Here is a 13044-nt window from a genome sequence, read left to right as displayed (position 1 = left end):
ACAATCTTACCACCATTGTACCATTTTATTTTATTTTTATTTTTATTTTTTTTTAAAGATTTTATTTATTCATGAGACAGAGAGAGGGAGGGAGAGAGGCAGAGACACAGGAGAGGGAGAAGCAGGCTCCCTGCAGGGAGCCTGATGTGGGACTGGATCCCTGGTCTCCAGGATCTCGCCCCAGGCTGAAGGCAGCGCTAAACCGCTAAGCCCGGGGCTGCCCCCATTGTACCGTTTTAGATATGATCTGCTATTTATAAACTCATGGTTGCAGTAATAGTGAAGAATCACTTGACTAATAGGGAAGGGAATTTGAGTTAGGGGCTAGGTACTTTATAGTAATATCATTTGATTCTCCTGCTCGATCATATTACCTCATTTTTGAAATGAAACTGTGTCTCAGGGACTTTAAATAACTTGTGAGAAATCACAGTTACTGAGTGGGAGAATCAGGATTTTTACCATATTTTAACTGCTACCTTATATTTATATCCTAGAGGTATTTACTAATATTATATCATAAAATATTTTTCTTATTTTATGGTCTAAATACTGACAATAACAATAATATATTGATAATACATTAATATATTATTAATAACATTAATAAGAATGTTTAACAAAGGATAATATGTCAGGGATCTACAGTTTATCATTTCCTAAATATTGGAATGTGTTTTCAGTTATTTGGCTATGATAACTCTTTAGCGAGTGACTTTACTCATGTGTCTTTTTGCCTAGATTGTATTATTTCCTTAAGTATTTACTGGAAAGAAATTAATGAATCAAAAGATACACTTCTTTTACATTTCATTTCTTGTTAGACATTTTTGAAAGGATTTCTTCCATTTGCTCTTTGTAGAAATTACTCTATTTAACCAACTGTAAATATAAATATTACAGTATATATATTAGGAACAACTACACATATATCAGTGAAATAAGATTACAGAGTAACTATTTACCCCATGGAAAGTAAGGGGGAAGAGCTGGGGTGACTTTCATAGGGCAACAACTGGAGAAGCCCCCAGGGTAGACAGTTGTTGAGAGAGAATGGAGTAGCCTAAATGCCCTGGGTGATGGTTTGTACTTGGTTTACTATACTCAGTAGGGTTTTGTAGTTAATCTCTTGAGTTAAAGTTGATGTAAATCAAGACAAGACTATAATTTGAATTTGAATTTGAATCCTTCTTTGTTATAATTCCTTTCTGTTCTTTTTGTCAGCCTTTCTTTGCTAACATTGTAATTCATGGATGAGAATTTAAAAGTTTGCTTCATTTAATTTAAGAGGCTTTAGGAGACTGGCCTATTTTACTTGCAAATGGAAGGTTTATACTGAGTATTTACATAGCAGGATTATTATGTTATAAACGTCACTATGTCTTTTCACTAAATGACTTGGATAATATTTTGTTAGGAAGTCTAAAAAAGGAAACAATGTTATTTCAGATAGTGTACTTATACCTGGTGTCTGTGAAAATGGGCACTCATTCATGTATTATATTTCCATTTCCTTTCTGATAACTGCCCCATACCAGCTAAAGGCAGAATGTTGGCTAACCTTTATTGGACTGATGATATCATTTGACAGTTGGTGAAGGGAACCGTTTTGCCCAACATTTTCCCATTTTCCCATCATCTCCTTTCTTGATCTTTAGATGACATGAATAGTTAGTACCATTACCAGCAGCTTTATTTATTGAGGATTTATGTGTTACAGGGAATATCTAAAGTCTTTATTATTATATCTGTGACCTCAATTACTCTATGATAAAATTTATATAAAGTAGGCACTGCTATTCTCATCTTACATACTAGAGAAACAATTAGAGAGGTTAAATAGCTCAAATTATTAAATGGCAGTACTGGGAATTGAATGTGGACTCTTATCTAAGACCCTTTCTTTTAACTATCTCTCATATATTGTGTGCATTTTTTAGTTAATTGACTATAACATCCATAGTCCATGTCTTAAGTCTTTAGTCTCTTTTACCTTTGAACCTCATTACTTCAAGAAAACTATCATATTTTTTGAACCTAAAGTAGTCATGGTAATTACTTTGATGTTTACAAACACGTTGAGGGATGGAGTTCAGAGGGAAAGAGATCACTGTTCAGTCAGTGAAGTTGTAATTTTGTTTGTTTTTTAAAGATAGATTTTATGTGTAGGTTTCTTTGAAGACAGTTGATGTACGGTAAGGGAAATGCAGCTTCCTTTAGAAGATAGGTGCTTACTGTTACTTAGCATAAATTTATCTGGAATATTTTATCTGGAATTTAAAAAACTGTATTTAAAAGTTATAGGACTTTATTTTTACCAAATAAGGATTCCTCTGACTTAGGCTTTTTCCTCCCTCTTGGACATATGGGTGGGATTATATTGATGATTTCCTAGGATGAAGTTGGCACAATAATGAATTGGTTTGTTAGCATCCCATAGAGGTCTATAATGATACTTTTGGATCATTTTAATTCATAGACTTAAACAGTTGTTATGTTTCAGTTCATTGTGGTTATCATCCTTCCTGATAATCAAGTTGTACCATCTTTGGCCAAGGGAGCCTCTTCAGCTGGCTCCTGAACTCTGTTGATATCACACTAGTAATCTTTGATAGCTTTATGCTATCTGGTATGATACGAAGGATGTTCCTGGCTTTCCTATTCCATCTTGACCCAGGTCTGGAAGTAGCCAAGTGTCCATAGAATCTTGGTTCCTTTTTCTTTTCTTTTTTTTTTTTTAATTTTTTATTTATTTATGATAGTCACAGAGAGAGAGAGAGAGAGAGAGAGAGATAGAGGCAGAGACATAGGCAGAGGGAGAAGCAGGCTCCATGCACTGGGAACCCGACGTGGGATTCGATCCCGGGTCCCCAGGATCACGCCCTGGGCCAAAGGCAGGCGCCAAACCGCTGCGCCACCCAGGGATCCCTTGGTTCCTTTTTCTAACTGCTGTTGTCTTTTTCAACTCAACAATCTCTCTTTATAGCCTCTAGAGAAATTCATTTTTATAAGAAGAATGCAACTTTTTATCTCCTTCCGCCAAATGGAAAAGTAGAATAATCTCTTAAAAGGAGCTGGGATTAATAACCTTTATTAATTTTATTTTATTTTATTTTTTTTAAATTTATTTATGATAGTCACACACAGAGAGAGAGAGAGAGGCAGAGACACAGGCAGAGGGAGAAGCAGGCTCCATGCACCGGGAGCCCTACATGGGATTCGATCCTGGGTCTCCAGGATCCCGCCCTGGGCCAAAGGCAGGCGCTAAACCGCTGCACCACCCAGTGATCCCGATTAATAACCTTTAAAGCAGCAGTTCTCAACCTTTTTCCTCTCCAGACTCTTTTATATTCTTAAAATTATGAAGGCCTCCCCCAAATTTGTGTTTATTAGGTTAATACCAATCTATAATTACCATATTAGAAATTAAAACTAAGATTAAAAATTATTTTTAATGCATTGTAAAATAACAATGATAAACCCATTATATGTTAACATATTTTTGAAAAATATATTTTCTAAAGCAAAAATATTTAATGAGAAAAATGGGATTGTTTTATATTTTATAAATCTCTGTAATATTTGGGATAGTAGAAGATAGTTGGATTATCATATTTGTGTATGCATTTAATCTTGTGCAAGATGTTTTGTTGAGATATGTGAAGAAAATCTGGCCTCAGATATGTGTTAGAAAAAGGAAGAGTATTTTCATAACCTTTTCAGATAATTGTGAATATTATTTTTCAATACTACATCAAAACTTGACAAATTTCTTAAAAGTTAATTAGAATGTGGAATTTGCAAGTATAGCAATGGAGTTTTTGTACTTGGTTACATTAAAGTCTACTGGTGTATGATGTACTTTGAGTGGCTCTTCTACCCAGGCATGCAGTTAGTAATTTGGAAAATACTGATTCTGAGCGAGTGAAGCAGATCTTCTAAATCTTGACATGTTTTCATTATACAGAATCAAAAAAAAAATCACATCTATTAACATCCCCACAGATCTCAGGAGAAGTCTATAAATATTGGGAAGCTATTAAGCTCATGGTGGCAGATAGAAGTTTTCCAAAATTCTAATTTTCACCTAAAAACCTGAGTCTTATCATTTACAATAAGATTATATAACCAAAGTTTGTCTGAATGTCAGTTGTTCAAGTAGAAGTCCATGCTCCACAAAAAAAGCGGCTACCAATTCAAGTGCTTTTTCTTGACAACCATTGTATTTTGGTATGCAGCATTGGTGTTTTATTTGTACTTTTGTCTCCTTCCCCAGCATAAAAAGATGTGTGCCCAAGAGTTGAGATTTAATAAAATTAATAACTTTTACTATCTCATTAAGGACATTCTTCAATATAACTTGGTTGTTCTGTGTGTGTATGTGCATGTGCCTGTGTGCACATGCAGGGTACAGTGGCTACTAGTGCAGTTTGGCATCACTGTGTAGTCTGTTAATCTGCCTGCTTTTTCATCTTCTTTTAATACAACCTGGATTTCTTCAAATGGATTTCTTCCACTATTCTAGGTAAATGAAAGTAATTTATTCCTCAGTTTTACCACTTTACTAAGCATCACATACAAAATTTCGCTGCAAATGTGCAGTGCTTTCAACTATGTGGTCATTTGAGATGACTCTGAAAAATAGATAATGCATGTTTTCGGCATCGTGTTTACAACTGAGCATTTGTCTAGAGCATGTAAATAGAGTATATTTATATCCTGGGATATATATCCCAGGATTGAACAGTTGTAATGTGAGTTTTAGAGATAATTCACTATTTCTTGTTGTTAATGTGACTGTGAGGGAAGTTATAGCTCACACTTGCCTATTTATTTTTTCTTCATCTTTTAGCAGCTTAACATTACTCTTGTCCATTCCTAGTTATTGTCCTTTGAACTAGAACAGTTAAATCATTTAAGGCAAATAAAGGTCCTTTGTGTTTATGATTATTTGGGAGTAGGAGGGTGGCAAGACTCCTGATTGTAATCCTTTCTGATAAAAAACTCTTTTCTCTGACCAGTTAATTGGAGTGGAGGATGTGGTAGCAAGTACCTCTCTCAAATTTTTAAAATTTTATTTCATTTGGATTTTGTATTATTCTCTTTAAAAAAAAAACAACATCAAAAATAACATAGCTTCCAATGTGCTTTATTAAGACTTTGGATCCTTAGAGTAGGGTGGTGGTAGTAGTACATCAATGAGAAAACCCCTCTAACACTACTGGCTGATTAAGGCCTAGAGAGCTTGGATGTGTATTTGCTTCAATGGGGGCATTTTCTCCAGCACTGCATAATAGTGCCCAGATATCAATTAATAAGGATAGATTTTTAAAAATATTTAAAAATAGGGATCCCTGGGTGGCACAGCGGTTTGGCGCCTGCCTTGGCCCAGGGCATGATCCTGGAGACCCGGGATCGAATCCCACATCGGGCTCCCGGTGCATGGAGCCTGCTTCTCCCTCTGCCTGTGTCTCTGCCTCTCTCTCTCTGTGACTATCATAAATAAATAAAAAAATTAAAAAAAAATACTTAAAAATATTAACCTAAATGACTAAACTATGGAATATATTGATAATGACAATATATTAATATATTGTCTTATATAAGCATTTTTAGCCTGACATTAATCATAGTTTGTCTGGCTCCACTTCACTTTTTTAAATATTGAGAATATTATATTTCCCTGTATAAGAAATCTTAGCTGTTCAAAGATTAAAGCAGATATTCTGGCAAGATATTTATAAAAATGTTGATTATGAAAAATTTAAGAGCTTCATTCAGTATTTTCTTTTATAAACCACCTGTTGTCGTCTTATGTGCAGTGTATAAATTTGAACAAAGTGCTCATCACTTGTCAGCCATCAGTGGCAGCATAGAGATTATTTGTGGTACTTGTTTTGCAAGAAGTTCTTTTGTATATGTGACATCAGCTTTGTTTTATACAATTAAAGCATTACACGCTAGAATAATCTAAATTGCAACCACTAAATGATGATGTAGTTGTTCTTGCCTTAAACTGAATTATTTACTGATTGTATGCAGCTATTGACTACTATTAAACATGACAGTTTCATAAAAACTTCCCCCTTATTTTGGTAGCAAGTAAAGATGGTTATATTATTAAAGGTTTTCTCAATTTTAAAATTTGCCTTCAATAAATATTACATTAAGAGATAAAATGTAGAAAACCCGTGTGTGTGGAAAATCTTTCAATTATACGATTTGATTTTCAAAGGAAATTTAATACTCCTAATATGATACATTACTGATCACTTTAATAATATTGTTCTAATTTTTAAATTCCCAGTTAAAAGCATTTTTTAGTCATTTTTATTCATTTTCTTCTGTTAAAAAGGAACAAAGTATAACTGTTTGATTAAGACTTAAGATTGATATTAGAATAAATATTTAGACTATTAGATAACTTCTTTTATACGTAAGGTAATATTAACTTTACACAGCAATCTGAATGCTTAGAGAACTTTACGAGTGGATTCTGAGTAATCTGAATTTTTTTCTCTTTGGTGTCTTGTTAAATAATCCTGGTTATAATTTATTTAAGTAAGCTAATAGCACTAATATGTTGACATTATTTAAATTGACAAGTATTTTCTTTAGATAATTTCTTCTAATTCTGAACAGAATTCAGAACTAATGGAATAAAATTACTCACTTAAAGCAGAGTTGTCTTTTATTTTATAAAAAGCTTTAGGAATGTCACTATTCACTTTTTATTTTAATAACAAGTAAAAGGTAAAATATACATAAGTATATTTTCCAAGGTAGCCAGTGGTATATCTCTGCAATTTACCTGGCTTTCTACATTTTAACGATAATTTGTATACAGAAACTCTACGTGAGTTCAGTGATTCGAGAGTGGGAAACTACTTACAAATAAGGCTTTTTTTTTTTTTTTTTTCCAGAAATGCTCTGAATTAAATGGGAACTTTATATTTGCAAGAACAAAATTCGGAGTTTCACTTCCACTGCTTAGTTGCTGTGATATGAGTGATAGAATATAGTGGACATTAGTGTATAAGTAAATGATTAGATGAGTCATAAGATGGAACATCTGCCTCAGAAGGCCTTTCAGACAGCATAAGTTATGTTGTTGAAGTCTCTAATCAGTGCATCTGTCCCTGAGACTTCAGTTGGTGCAAGGATAGTTTTCTATTTTGGATTAGTTACTATATGAAGACAGCATATTAAAAATTTTTTTCTCATGCATGCAACTGGAAAATTTGGGCTTGTGATATCTGAATAAAAAATTTACAGCATTTTTTGAGCATAGTAATAATTAAGGGATAGCAATAAATGTATAAACTTTTACATGCCTTAAAATTTAGGGTTATTTATGGTAGGATTTTACATTAGAAACCCATAGATGCTTACCAGAGGAAATTTTCATGTAAATACTGATGTTACAACTGGAAAGAGATCCAGATGCATGCTGAAACACAGCAGGATTCAGATAGGACATCTAACTAAAACAGAAGCCTATATTTTAGGTCCTTTCTGAACTGGAACATTCTTATAGTTTTAAAACTGCTTCCAGAGAGAGTGGGGGGTGGGATAGGGAAGAGTAGCTATAGCAGTAACTTCAAACCAACTCCTAACTAAATACAGGCATACCTCAGAGATGTTGTGGGTTTAGTTCCAGACCACTGCTATAAAAGAAATATCTCAGTAAAGTGAGTCAAATGATATTTGGTTTCCCAGGGCATGTAAAAGTTATGTTTACTCTATACTTGTATTCTGTTAAGTGTATAAAAGCAGTATATCTAAAAAAAAAAAAACAAACAGTATACATAATTTAATTTTAAAATCTTTTCTTGCTAAAAAAATGCAAACCATTATCTGAACTTTCAGCATGTTGTGGGTACATGGTGAGGGTTTTGCTTCTCTGTTGATAGGTGCTGACTGATCAAGGTAGTGGTTGGTGAAGGTCGAGGTGGTTGTAGTCATTTCTTAAAATAACAACGAAGTTTGCCACTTGATTGACTCTTCCTTTCACAAATGATTTCCCTCTAGCTGTTTGATAGCATTTTACCCATAGAACTTCTATCAAAGTCAGAATCCTCTCAAACCCTGCCGCTATTTTATCAACTAAGTTTATGAGGTATTCTCAATCTTTCATCATCATTTCAACAGTCTTCACAGCATCTTTACCAGGAATAGATTCCATCTCAGGAAACCACTTTCTTTGCTCATCTGTAAGAAGCAACTCCTCATCTCTTCAGGTTATTATGAAATTTGCTACAATTCAGGTTCCACTTCTAAATCTGTCCTTCTTGCTGTTTCCACCACATCTGCTGTTATTTCCTCCACCAAAGTGTTGAAACCTCATCCATGAAGATTGGATCACCTTCTTCCAAACTTCTGTTAATTTTGATATTTTGACTTCTTCCCATGAATCACAAGTGTTCTTAATAGCATCTAGAATGGTGAATCCTTTCTAGAAGGTTTTCAGTTTACTTTGCCCAGATCAATTAGAGGAATCACTGTCTATGGCAGTTACAGCCTTATGAAATGTATATCTACATAATAAGACTTGGATGCCTGAGTGGCTCAGTCAGTTAAACGTCTGTCTGCCTTTGGCTCAGGTCCCAGGGTCCTGGGATTGAGTCCTGCACTAGGCTCCCTGCTCAGTGGGGAGCCTGCTTCTCCCTGTGCCCCTCACCCTGCTCGTACTCTCCCTCTCTTGCTCATTCTCTATTTCTCTCTCTCTCTCTCAAATAAATGAAATCTTTAAAAATAATAATAAGACTTGAAAGTTGGGATTCTTCCTTGATCCACGGGCTGCAGAATGGATGTTGTGTTAGCAGGCATGAAAACATTAATCTCATTGTACTTCTACATGAGTCTCGGGTGGACCAGGTGCATTGTCAATGAAAGGAATCTTTTTTTTTCTAGCAGTAGGTCTCAACAGTGGGCTTAAAATATTCAGTAAATTATGTTGTAACAGATGTACTTTCATCTAAGCTTTATGTTTCATTTTAAGGCACAGGCAGAGCAAATGGAGCATAATTCTTAAGGGCCATAGCATTTTCAGAATGGTCAGTGAGCTTTGGATTCAGTTAAAAGTCACCAATGGCAAGGTGTCTGGGTGGCTCAGGTGGTTAAGTAGCTGACTCTTGATTTTGACACAGGTCATGATCTCATGGTTGCGAGATTGAGCCCTGTGTCAGGCTCAAGGAGGAGTCTGCTTGAGATTCTCGCTTCCCTCTCCCTATGCCCCCTTCCCCACCACTCACACACTTTCTCTCTCTAAAATAAATAAATAAATCCTTTAAAAAAAGTCACCAGTGACATTAGCCCCTGATAAGAAAATTAAGCTTTTAAGCCAGGCGTTGGTTTCTCTTTGGGTTATGAAAGCCCTAGCTGACATCATTTTCCAATATAAAGGCATTTTGTCTATTTTGAAAATGTGTATCTTCATTAATGATCTTAGCTAGGTTTTCTAGATAACTTGCCACAGCTTCTGTGTCAGCACTTCCTGCTTCATGTTGCATTTTTAGGTTATGGAGATGAATTCTTTCCATAAACCTAATGAACCAACCTTTGCTAGCTTCCAGTTTTTCTTCTGCAACTTCCTCATCTCTTTCGGCTTTCATAGAATTGAAGAGAGTTAGTGCTTTGCTAAAGATTGAGCTTTGACTTAAGAGAATATTATAGTTTGATCTTCATTTAGACAACTAAAAGTTTCCCTATGTCATCAATTAGGATGTTTCACTTTATCATTTGTGTGTTTCCTGGAGTACTACTTGTAATTTCCTCTATAAGTTGTCCTTTCCATTCACAGCTTGGTTAACTATTTGGCAGTTAAGGAGGCCCAACTTTCAACATGCCTTCTTCTCTAAGCTTAATCGTTTCTGGCTTTTGATTTAAAGTGAGTGATGTGCAATTCTTCCTTTCCCTTGAATCATTGTAGGGTTTTTAATTGCCTTCATTTCACTTTTGTTGTCTTAGGGAATAAGGAGGCCCAAGGAGAAGGAGGCCAAGGAATGGTCAGTCAATGGAATAGTCAGAACACAGAACATTTATTGAGAATTTGCTATCTTATTTTAGGCACAGTTTGTGGTGCCCCCAATTAGTGGCAATAATAACATCAAAGGTCTCTAGTCAAAGATCACCATAACAAATATAATATTTGAAAAAGGTTCAGATATTGTAAGAATTACCAAAATGTGACAAAGAGACACGAGGCAAGTAAATGTCATTGGAAAAATTGCATGGATAGCCTTGTTCAACATAGGATTGTTTTTCAGTTTGTAAAAGCAGTGTCTGTGAAGTATAATAAAACAAGGTACATGCAAATGTCCCCTAAAGGCCTAGGAAAAGAAAAAGCTTGTCTCTTTTCCAGCATAAAAACTATTTACCTTGATCTCTGTTCTTTTACACAAGATGTTCAGCTTTCAACAACAACAACAAAAAATCACAAGGCATACCTAAAGGCAAGAAAAAACATACTCAGGACAAAAAGCAATCATTGGAACTAAGCTCAGATAGACACATCTTAGAATTGTCTGAAAGAAAATTTAAATAACTGTGACTAACATGTTAAAGGCTCTGTCAGAAAAGGTGAACAACATGCATGATCAGATGGGTAATTTGAGCAGAGATGGGAAAATAGTCAAGTGGAAATATTGTTAGTGAAAAACACAGTAACAGATAAAGAAAGCCTGAATAGTCTTATCAGTAGATTCCACACAGTCAAGGAAAGAATCAGTAAACTTTAAGATAGGTCAATAGAAATTACCAAAACTGAAACACGTAAGACAAGAAAACTTAAAAAAAAAAAAAGAATATTCAAGAACAGTTGGAAAACATCAGAAAGTCTAGCATATGCATGCCTGAAATACCAGGAGATAGAGAAGGGGGTAAAAGAAATATTTTAAGCAATAATGATTGAGAATTTTAAAATAATAATGAGACACAAAACCACAGATCGGAGAAGTTCAGAGAATAATAACCTGGTTACATAGCGTGCACATGTGGTCAGTCAATGGAATAGTGCGTGCGCGCGCGCGTGCACACACACACACACTCACACACACACCATATTCAGATTGTCGAAAACAAAAGTTAAAGAGAAAATTTCAAAGGTACCAAAAGAAAAAATAAACATTTTGAAAACGAACAAAGCTAGGGATTTTGTCCTATGGCTGACTTTACTTTAGAAACTATGGGAGCCAAAAGACAATGGAGTGACATTTTTAAAGTACTAAATGAAGAAAAACTATCAGTGTAGAAGTATATACCCAACGGAAATATGTTTAAAAAAAAAAGATTTTATTTATTAATTATTGAGAGACACACAGAGAGAGGCAGAAGAAACATAGGCAGAGGGAGAAGTCCCAGGACTTCAGGATCACGACCTGAGCCAAAGGCAGGTAAGATACTCAACCACTGAGCCACCCAGGCGCCCCCCAGTGGAGATATTTTTCAAAAATGAAGGAGAAATAGTTTTCCTTAGGTGAACAAAAACTAGGCATCCATTGCCAGCAGACCTACTCTATGAGAAATGTTAAAGCAGGTTCATTGTACAGAAAGAATATGATCTGTACAAACTTAGATCTACACAAAGACCACTGGAAAGGGAAATTTTTTAATGATTCTGAAAGAAAAGTGAGCAAGCTTTTTATGTAAAAGGCTAGATAATAAATATTTTAGGCTTTGAGAGTGATAGCTATATTTTGCATTTACTCAAATTTGTGATTGATTGTGAAATATGCAAATGAAGGAGCATGGCTGTGTTCCAATAAAACTTTATTTCCCAAAACAGGTGATGGGCTAGATTTGGCCCATGGGCCTACCTTTGCTCCAAAAGGTAACTGTCTGAAGCAAAAATAGTAGTAATGTATTATGTGCTTATGGTGTATATAAGAGTAAAAGATGACAACAGTAGCATAAAATGTGGGAGAGAATAATTGGAAATATATTACTGTAATGTCCCTACACTACACATGAAATGGAATGGTATTATTATTATTATTATTTTTTTTAAAGATTTTATTTATTTATTCATGAGTGACACACAGAGAGAGAGCGAGGCAGAGACACAGGCAGAGGGAGAAGCAGGCTCCATGCAGGGAGCCTGATGCGGGACACGATCCCGGGTTTCCAGGACCACGCCCCGGGCTGCAGGCGGCGTCACACCGCTGCGCCACCGGGGCTGCCCTGGAATGGTATTATTGAAAGTAGTCTCAGATTAATTAAAAATGTATATTGTAAGCTACTTTGAACAGCTACTAAAATTTTTGAAAAAGGGGCATACATTACAAATCTATAGAGGCAATAAAATAGAATTCTGAAAAAATTCTTAGCACAAGGAAAGTTTGAGGAAGAAAGAAGCAAAGAATAGATGGAATAAATAGAAAACAATCAGCAAAGTGGTAAATTTTAATCCAGTCATATCAAATGTGGGCGATCTAAATAGGGATTGGCAAAGTATTTCCAATTAGTTTCATTTGTTTGTGCATGTATACTATGATCAAGAGAGTTCCTAGACATATAAGGGCATCTAGAATTTAGATACTTGTGTATGAGGTAGGATGAGGTGGCACCCACCAGTTTAATGGTAATTTAGTTTCAAGAAATAATGGCCATTGTAGGGGAATAAATTAACTTGGGTGTGAGTCGATAAAAGGGGAAATTGTATTTCAGACTTTAAAAATACCAATCTGAAATAAAGGAAAAAACACTACTCTAAATTGAACCACTTTTCTGTCTTATCTGTTTTATAAATGATATTGGATCAGGAGTTACTTTTTAATGTAGGAAGTTTTCAAAATTCATTTGTGAAATAGAAGCTGTTATTGGTGTAAAATTCATTCCCAGGACTAGCTATATCTTTTCTTTGGGAATTCTGCTGAGTGGACTCTAGTAGAAATGCTTCTGTATTACTCTTTGATAAATACTAATGAGTGGTAGAGAAAAATCTATGCTGAATATTGTGTTTGGTAACTTTCATGTAAATAATTTAAAGTAGTACCTATTGCCTTTGAGGATGAGAATATCACATATTCATAGTAGAAGTAAACC

General features: G+C 34.9%; 1 protein-coding gene and 1 long non-coding RNA gene across 13 annotated transcripts in view; one reads left to right on the top strand and one right to left on the bottom strand.

The window, feature by feature from the left end:
* Positions 1-13044, top strand: part of OLA1 (Obg like ATPase 1) — a 163931-nt gene that overhangs the window by 43779 nt on the left and 107108 nt on the right. The window lies entirely within an intron of this gene.
* LOC112668121 (uncharacterized) overlaps positions 1-13044 on the bottom strand; it is a 131321-nt gene that overhangs the window by 88540 nt on the left and 29737 nt on the right. For 8 of the 10 annotated variants that reach the window (XR_007408612.1, XR_007408606.1, XR_007408605.1 and 5 more), the window contains one exon: positions 10022-10448. This is a non-coding gene — a long non-coding RNA (uncharacterized LOC112668121). Of the gene's footprint in view, positions 1-10021; positions 10449-13044 lie in introns of those variants that run through there. The other 2 variants (XR_007408614.1, XR_007408607.1) reach the window with 1 other exon arrangement.

Source organism: Canis lupus, chromosome 36 (assembly GCF_003254725.2).
Source record: "Canis lupus dingo isolate Sandy chromosome 36, ASM325472v2, whole genome shotgun sequence".
Classification (NCBI taxonomy): domain Eukaryota; kingdom Metazoa; phylum Chordata; class Mammalia; order Carnivora; family Canidae; genus Canis; species Canis lupus.
This window is presented reverse-complemented; position numbering and strand designations above follow the sequence as displayed.